The 9110-nt window shown below is 44.3% G+C and overlaps 1 protein-coding gene across 4 annotated transcripts in view; it reads right to left on the minus strand.

Annotated features, from left to right (window-relative positions):
- Positions 1-8724, minus strand: part of ABCA1 (ATP binding cassette subfamily A member 1) — a 132032-nt gene extending 123308 nt beyond the window's left edge. For 2 of the 4 annotated variants that reach the window (XM_070595990.1, XM_008527139.2), the window contains exon 1: positions 8400-8724. The gene's annotated coding sequence lies outside the window, so the exon portion shown is untranslated. The remainder of the gene's footprint in view (positions 1-8399) is intronic. The other 2 variants (XM_070595992.1, XM_008527142.2) reach the window with 1 other exon arrangement.
- Positions 8725-9110: the final 386 nt, after the last annotated feature.

Consider the following 9110-nt stretch of genomic DNA (forward strand, 5'->3'; position numbering starts at 1 on the left):
TACCTTCTATTTGTGACAACCGTTACAGGGTTTCAATTTAGAGGACCAATATAAGGTTAATTTTTTTTAAATTATATACTTTAAAAAATTATATTGATGATTACAAAAATGTGGGTCAATTTAGGGGCTGGCCCCGTGGCTGAGTGGTTGAGTTCGCGCACTCCACTGCAGGTGGCCCAGTGTTTCGTTGGTTCGAATCCTGGGCGCGGACATGGCACTGCTCATCAAACCACGCTGAGGCAGCGTCCCACATGCCACAACTAGAAGGACCCACAACGAAGAATATACAACTATGTACTGGGGGGCTTTGGGGAGAAAAAGGAAAAAAATAAAATCTTTTAAAAAAAAATGTGAGTCAATATAAATAACTTAAGAAGCTGCCTATCTCAGGGTCACAGTGAAGATTAAACAAGGCAAAGCACAGGACAGTCTAACCCACGCCCTGCTCTCATCTACCCACAGCCGATGGGTAAAATTTCGGTCAATGAGGAATAGGAGTAGAGGATACAGTGCAAACAAAAGCAACCATGGAGGATGGATGTGAGGTTCCAGAACAATGAGGATCCAAAAATTAGCAGGAAGGGGTTCTTAAAGTAGAAGTCAGGGAAAAGAGGAAAACCTGTAGAGGGAGATTCAGTTAACAAATAGTTACTGAGCCACACTGTGTGCTAATCACTGGTGAGAAAACCAGGTGCAGTTCCTTGAAACATGCCTCTTATAATCTGGGACAAAGCTGTCAAAAGGGTCAGAGTGTTATTTCAAAGAGCCTTGAATGCCAAGCTAAAGATCATTATGGTGGCAGGTCCTTAAAGTCTTTTGACATTTGTTCATCACCTAGTGCTTTACATGGTGTTTGAAAAATATTTGCTGAACAAAAAATAAATTTCAATTTAATAGGGTTTTTTTGCATGTTAACACATTTAATATATATATTGGTTGGTGATGCTGTGGAGTCGATGCTGACTCCTAGCAACCCTGGTACAGCAGAGCAGAGCCTTGCCTGATCTTTTGGCACCATCCTCCCACCTTCCGGCGCTATATTAGACAATGCTCTGTTGCTATTCACAGGGTTTGCAGGGCCGATTTTTTTGGAAGTGGGTGGCCAGGTCCTTCTTCCTAGTCTGTTTTAGTCTGGAAGCTCTGCTGAAATCTGTCCACCACGGGTGACCCTGCTACTATTTGAAATCTCCGAGGCATAGCTTTCAGCATCACAGCAACATGCAGTTGCCACAGTATGACAACCAACAGATGGGCGGCGTGATTCCCTGACTGGGGAATGAACCCAGGCAGTGGCGGTGAGATTGCCAAATCTTAACCACTGGACCACCAGGGCTAGCCTAATATATATATGTGTATATACATATATACATACACATTTTTTTTAATATTATATCTTCCTCTTCCCTCCCTCTTCTAGTATCAGAGATCACACCTAACCCCAGTAAGATAAACTGCCACCTCCATCCCAAGGCCCTGAGTCTGGGAGAACGGTCTACAGGTCCCTCTAAACTCCTTAGTCTGGGTCTTCACTTTCTCTCTGCCTTTCCAAGGAAAGCTGCTGCTTCCATCAGTGTTGCCTTTATCTCAGCTTGGATCATCTAAATACCAGATCCAACTGACTTCAAGCTGACATCCCCTTGGGGACTTGCTTCTTCAAGAAAACAAGCTTGGTATGACTCTTGGCAAGATACAATTATTCCCAACCTGGCACCCTACAGGAATTTTCAAAGCAAGTGTAAACGGGGATATGAAACCTAAACAACTTCTCAGCAGTTCCTTTCCTCCTCCCATGCGCCTGCCATGCTCCTTTTTCTCCCTTCTTCCTTCTAGTCCTAACCTATTGTGATCTCTGAAACAACAAATTCAGAACAATGCTTTAGAAAGCTCTGTGTCTTGCCCACCTCCCCCCAGTGAGAGTCTTCTGAGATATTTAGAAATATCCTTACAAGGTTAGTCTAATTCTCATCCTAGGATGAGCATTGGCCCTCCTTTCTTGGAGAATCAATGAGTCTTAGGAGTTGGTTAGCTTTTCTTTTTATCACATACGGGCTTAATAGGAATGCAATATAAGAAGCAAAACTTATATTCAAAATGGGGATGTCCAGGATGGAGAGTCCAAATGAGTATTCTATTTCAGAGAGATTCTCCAAATGGTGATTTGGAGATAAGAACGTCTCCCTGTGTCTCATTACACCATGTTCGCACTCTTGAAATGTACTGAGATGAACCAACTCTTCCTTCCTTTACACTTCAGATGAGAATCCACTTTTGTTTCTATGATTCAAGTCTTTATCCACCTAATGCAGATAACGAGGCAATTTCAACAGCTTTCTCTCCTCTACCTTCCTCTCCTCCCATCATCTTCCTTTCTTCCGTCATCACTCTCATCAGGAACGCTCCTGTGCATTCCCTGGTATTCTTCCCTCTACCTTTCAAAACCCACATGATCTGTTAGACTAATGCTGAGCATGTCTCTCAGGACATATCTGTGGGCAACTCCAATCAAAGGATCATCCTTTCTTCTAAATGCAAACCTGCACAGTTAGATGATATAAAAGCTTGAAGGGCTCTGTAAAAGTCATGTACTTTATCCTCTTTCATTTTATAAATCAAGAACCTAAATCTCAAAAAAGTAAAATGACTTGCCCAAGGTCACATGGCTCCTCAGTAGGTTTCTGGAATTCTGTGTAAAATACCATTATATGTAATTATATGTAAAATTTGGAGTGTACATGCCTACGTATATTTTTTATGAAGAGAGAATCAACAGCTTTCATCATATTCTCAAGACAGTCAAAAATCCTCTCTCCAAAAATGATAATTACTGATTAAATTTTTATATATAAAATTCTTCCTAGGAAATGTCCCATACTGAATACCAGTTATAAAACATCTTGACTTCAGGACTAGCCAGATAAAATGCTTTGATGTCCAAATGCTTCTTGGAAGTTGTATTTGGCATAGAAAACACTGCAGAGTTTTAAACAAATACACACACACACACACACAAAGAATGAAGACAGATCCAATGCAAAATAGGTTATTTTGTTTTCTTAAAAGTATTTAAATTCCAAATTACTTAGTGAATTATCTCATTTTTAAAAAATCAATTAATGTGCAAATCAGTCTTTGAATGTGAAATGTCACAGACTATAGCATTTCCCAGATCACAGCTGCCTCAAAAAGAGAAATGAAACTGAATGGAATCAGAACTGTTTGTTCCACTAAAAGTAAACTGGCTTAAATAATTTAAGTATGCACTAAAATTTCTCAATCTATCATAAACATAATCTTAACTACGGTTATTTCCCATATAATTTATTTCTAACACTTTTCTGTGATTGTCCCAGAATTTAATTCATCTTTTAAAATATAAGAAACAAACATTAGCTTCCCATTCTCTTTGACTTGTACACGTAAACATTTATTGAACCTCTTCTATATCAAGGGGGTTGGACTAAGGACTGGGGAGAATGAATCAAAGATCTCCTCCGGGGGAAGCATACACTCAGGAGGAAGACAAATAAATGTTAACTATAACAAAAAAACACAATTAAATACACGACATGAATAGTAGTGAAATCCAATCCTACAGAAGTCAAAAAGAAGGGGCTAATTCATTTTAACTCAGTGAGCGCAGGAAGGAGTGAATCCAGGAGAGCTTATGAGAAGGATGGCACTTAAATTATGTCTTAAAGTAGGTTTTCAAAATGGAAAAAGACAGGATTTTAAACTTTACTTTGTTTTAGGAACCAAGTCTGATGGCCCTCCATTGTTGGAGTAAATCTCTTTGCTTTAATATAGTTTGTGGTCTCAGCGGAACGCAGAGAACCGAAGGCTCTATCTGAAAGCAATTTTACTTACAAGATTTTCACTCTCTGGCTTCATATGTTTCTCAAATGTACGTCTCTAAAACATCTATGCTGGTTACCTATCCAGGGAACTATTTTCAAGCAAAAATATCCAAAGGAAAATGGGGGTTCACTCTGCCTTTTGCTAGTATTTCATTTGTCAAAACTGTAATACTTTGATGAAGTCTTTCCCCTGATATTGGTAAATTCTTGAAAACCAAACTGCTGGGGATGCAACCTCAGCTCCACTACTTACAAACTCCATGATCAGGCTACTTACGCTGCCTGTGCCTCTGTTTCCCCGTCCTAAAATGAAGATAACAGTATCCACCGTCATGCGATTCTCACGAGAATCAACAAAATTATTACACGTAAAATGCTTAAAACAATGTCCAGCATACAGTAAATCAACAATAACCGTAACTGCTTTTACCAAGAAGAAATGTTTTCTAAGAGTTTGTTTCTAATCTGCTACACCAATTTTTTTTTTTTTTTGAGGAAGATTAGCCCTGAGCTAACATCTGTTGCCAATCCTCCTCTTGCTGAGGAAGACTGATCCTGAGCTAACATCCATGCCCATCTTCCTCTACTTTATATGTGGGACGCCTGCCACAGCATGGTTTGCCAAGCGGTGCCATGTCCACACCCGGGATTTGAACGGGCAAACCCCGGGCCGCCGAACATGTGTGAACTTAACCACTGCGCCACCGGGCCGGCCCCAATTGCTACATCAATTTAATATGAAGTTTCCCATCCTATTTCTCTTTTATGAAGCAGACTTTGAAAGTGTATTTACTTTCAGAGAAAGATGTCTTAAGAAAAGGCTAACTTTGATTCCGTGACAGTAGACAGTAATGGCAGTAACAGAGACATAACTTCTTTCAAAAGCTCCACAATAGGGAGAGAACAAGCAGAGACTGGATTGTATTAAAACCCACAAAAAGAGCTTCACCAAAGTTGGGATTGATGGCTAAACTAATAGTTCTCCTCCCTTTTTCTTTTTTTTTAACATACTTTTACAGCCAAATACTCTCTTTCTATTCTCTATGCATTGCATAGGAAAATACTTCGATATCACAAACCTACTCACAAATATTTGACTGAAGCAACAGTCAAGTTTTCATTTTTAAGCCAAGTAAAGAAATTAGAGTTGAGTGAATCTTATTGTATGTTCTTTCCACGATGTTGTAATCCCTATGCAAGCAAGGCCCCAACAAGCTGAAGAGATTTTGGCTGGCCCACTCACAGCAACAAGGGAAAGAGGATAGGGGCTGTAAATTCCGATAAGGACTATAGTAGATGAATGTTCCAGAACACAGTGAGCATCCTCAGAAAATCCTCTGCTTGCAGCGGCTGAAATTGTACCACTTCACTCCATGGTGTGGGAGTTAAAGATGTCGGGAGCTCACTGGCTGGATTCATGTCTTAGCACTGACACCTGCGACATGTGTGGCCAGGGACAAGCTAGTTAACCTCTCAGCTTCTTAACATGTAAAATACGGATCATAAATGGGTTTGTTGTGAACAGTAAATTAGTTCGTATTTGAAAAACATATGGAAAAGTGCCTGGCACACAGTACTATTTAACAGTGCCTATTAAACAAACATTGCAATAACTTCGGCATTTATGATTATTTCCACACGCAGATACGAAGACGGTCTCAGTTTGTTGGGTAGGCGCTCTCTTGGAATAGTTGAATAAAACAAATTTTCAGAAAGATCTTTTAAAATTTGATGCTGGAATAACCGACCATAGGAGCATTATATTTGCATGATCTCTTAACCAGACAGTAAATAAAAATATATTTGGATTTGAGAGTATTTTAGAAATGAAAATATCACGTATATCGGTATTTTCTAGACATCCAAAAGGTTCACAATTAAAGAGTCTAAGGCAATGTCAGTGTAATTATTTTAGGAGCTAAAAACTGAAATAGCAAAGATATTAACAATTTGCAATCACTAAAAATATAGCACAAGGGCCAGCCTAGTGGCACAGTGGTTAAGTTTCTGCTTCAGTGACCCAGGGTTCACTGCTTCGGATCCCGGGTACAGACCTACGCACCACTTGTCAAGCCATGCTGTGGCAGGCATCTCACATATAAAGTAGAGGAAGATGGGCACGGATGTTAGCTCAGAGCCAGTCTTCCTCAGCAAAAAGAGGAGGATTGGCGGCAGATGTTAGCTCAGGGCTAATCTTCCTCAAAAAAAAAAAAGAAGAATATAGCATAAACAACTTGGCTAATGGGAAGGAAGATCCCTAAAAAAAATTTTAGATGAAAAAATATTCCAACTTCTCTCCATAAGGTACATACTACAGAAGATAATAAAAAGCTGTGTCACTGAGTTTCATTCAGTTTCATTATACCAAGTCAAAATGTGTCCAGGGTCTGTTCTAGGACTCTATTTAGAGGCAAATCGAAATACTTAGAAGGCTTGAGATTTCAAATGCTCATCTTGAAGGGACACACAAATCACAGATGTCTGGGTCACGGTCAGTTATGTCATTCTGGAATATCAGGCAAGGGGGCTTGTGAAATGCTCTGACTGTAGCAGCAAGTCTTGTCCCTTACACGGACTGTGTTCAACACTAAGGCTGGTCACTCTGATTCTGCTTTTTCTCAAGAGGATACCAATTTGCTCTGTGTATCCAATGTTTTCCAATAACTCCCTATCATGAACTATTTTAATGCTTTATAGGAACACTTGAGGAACAGGCTGACGATGGAAACTTGGTACTTGAAAATTATTATACTCTCTGAAGAGGTTCTCCTCCAGAACATCCTCAATGCTTTCACACTTTCTTTGATTTGGGAAAAGTGTCTCAAGAGAATGATAAGAACAACAGAAAGCCTCCGTTATTTTTGTGGTAGAAATGAGAAAAATGGGCTGAAATAAAAGGAGAGATGAAAAATTAAGTACTTTTTTAGTTTGGATTTAAGTTTTGCCTCAAAAGATCAAAATTTAGCTTTGGGTCCCAAGCTATTGTTGAAAGAATCAGTAAAACTCTTCTTTTGAACTTGGAATATTTTGCGAGGTGTTCTTTGTGGGAGGTGGGGATCCGGCCTTAGAAAGTGACTTTCTAATTTTCATCACTAAGGTAGTTTTTAAAAATATCAAATTTGTCCTCTATTATATGAGTGTATATACTATCCACTCACTTTGTGAGATGTCACTGAAAAGTCTTGGGTTTTCAAAGTTGATGCTATCAGTGCTGCAAAAGACAAGGGCCAATTACTTCCTTTGCCAGATGCTTCTTTCTCTCCTCTTTCTCTTTCCTTCTTCATTTGCTCTCTCTCCCCCCTCTTTTTTATCTTGTTTATTTCCTTCTTTCTGATAAGTGCTGAGAGAGAGACACCAACACACAACCCTGGCACTAGCCCACGCCTCAAGAACCTTCTGGTTTAGCAGTGGGCTGCGGGTCTGGGAAACATTCTAACAAAAAAACAGATGGGCTTTTGCCTCATCCTTCAGGTTTCCTACCAGTTTGCAACCATCCGTCTTCACCGATCTCGGTCGGGACCCGCGAGGCACAAAGCGTCGTAGAGCCCGGCCCCATTCTGGCCACGGGGCCGATTCCCAAGCCACCCAGCCAGGAGGCGCTGCGGGCCAATCCCTCGAGGCCACCGGCCGCCCGCGCCCAGCCCTCCCCACCCCCACGCCGAGCCCAGCCGCGCGGCGGAGCTCGGAGTTCTGCACCGCCCGCCGGGGTTACTCCCGGTCATTCCGCGGCACCATCTCGCCCCAGCTTCCCCATCCGTGCCGGGCCTGAGGCTGCCCCAAGAGACAAGCAGCAACGGGCAGGAAGATGGGGGACGGGGAGTGGGTACCTCAGCTCCAGGTTTCCACAGGCTCTCCTTGTCTCTAAGTCTTCTGTTTTTAAAAGGAACAAAACTCGTCCCCGCGCAGCGCAGGGGACACCGGCTCCGGTAAGCGCACGGAGACCAGACGCAGGACCCCAGGTCAAACAAAGCCCCCAGGCCTCAAGTGAGCAATAGCACTCGGACCCCGTTTGGGACACCTCCCTGTCGAGTTCTTGGGGAACAAGGACGCGCGGCTCCAGGTCCGGGGTGCACGGGGCCGATCCCCAGGTCAGAGCCCAACTCGGGCCAGCTTCTTAAGAACGGAGTAGGGACTGAGTGTTGGCATTTGTCCCGATGGGCCCCCGCCAACCTGCAGCCAGAGGGGTTTTCAGCCGGCTCGGGCGTTTCGGAACAAAGGGAAGCGCTCGATGCCGGACCTACCACTCTCCCTACTCCGGCAACAGCATGACCCACTGCGTCCGCTACTGCGCCCTGGTCTCCACGCCCAGAGATGCTCCCCGGGCTGCACCGCAGGACCAGCACCGAGCGCAGCAGCGCCGAATCTCTGGGTCGCGGGAGCTTCTCCTAGGACATCCTCCCCCATTTATGCCGCCCCTGCCCCATCTGCGTTGCAAGAGGTGGGATGTGGGGGTCCCAACCAAAGTCCCCAAAACCGAGCGCTTCTCAAAGCCTCCTCCGCCCCGAAACAAAACAATAACGTCCAAGTCACTGGAGAGCCTCTTACCTGTTTTCCACTTTTGTGTTTGCCTGTCTTTCCCCCACCCTTTGAAAATCCCTTCCGGTAAAAAAGGGGGAAAAAGGAGCAAAGCGCGCCGCGAAATTGGCTCTGGTGGCGCTGGTCCCGCGGGGCCCCGGCCCTGCCCACCTGCGCCCGGGCGGACAGGGGTCAGCTCGGCTCGGCCGGTGCCAGCCCCACTCACTCTCTCTCGGAATTACCGGGTTTTTGCCACGACTAGTTCCTTTTATAGATTCGGCGGCGCTGAGCGCCGGGGTTACTATCGGTCAAAGCCTGTTCTTTCCCTCCTTCCCCGCCCCTTTCCCCGGCCTCTGTTTATGTAGTTCAGTCACTCAGCAGAAAGCACGTGGAGCCGCGCCCCGCCCCTTAAACGGGCGACAGCCCGCCGCTCGGGGCCGGGCTGGCGGCGGAGTGGGGTCGGGGTGCTGCCGGCATCGCCCGGTCCTGGCTCGGCTCCCCCTGCCCCGGCCGGGCCAGCCAGCCTAGGACGAGCGGGAAACGCGGGGCTTGGGACTGAGCCCAAGACTGACTCTTGTCCACGTTCCGGGCAGCCGACAGCACTGGTGGAAATCGCTTCCCCTAAACTCGTGCTTTTGGCCATTTTTTTTTTCCTTGTTAGTTTACTCAGTCGGAGGCATTGCGGGGTGAGAGAACACGATGCTGAAACTCCTCCAGACGCCAACCCTTTCGTCCTTCTTT

The sequence above is a fragment of the Equus przewalskii genome, chromosome 26 (genome assembly GCF_037783145.1).
Source record: "Equus przewalskii isolate Varuska chromosome 26, EquPr2, whole genome shotgun sequence".
Classification (NCBI taxonomy): Eukaryota; Metazoa; Chordata; class Mammalia; order Perissodactyla; family Equidae; genus Equus; species Equus przewalskii.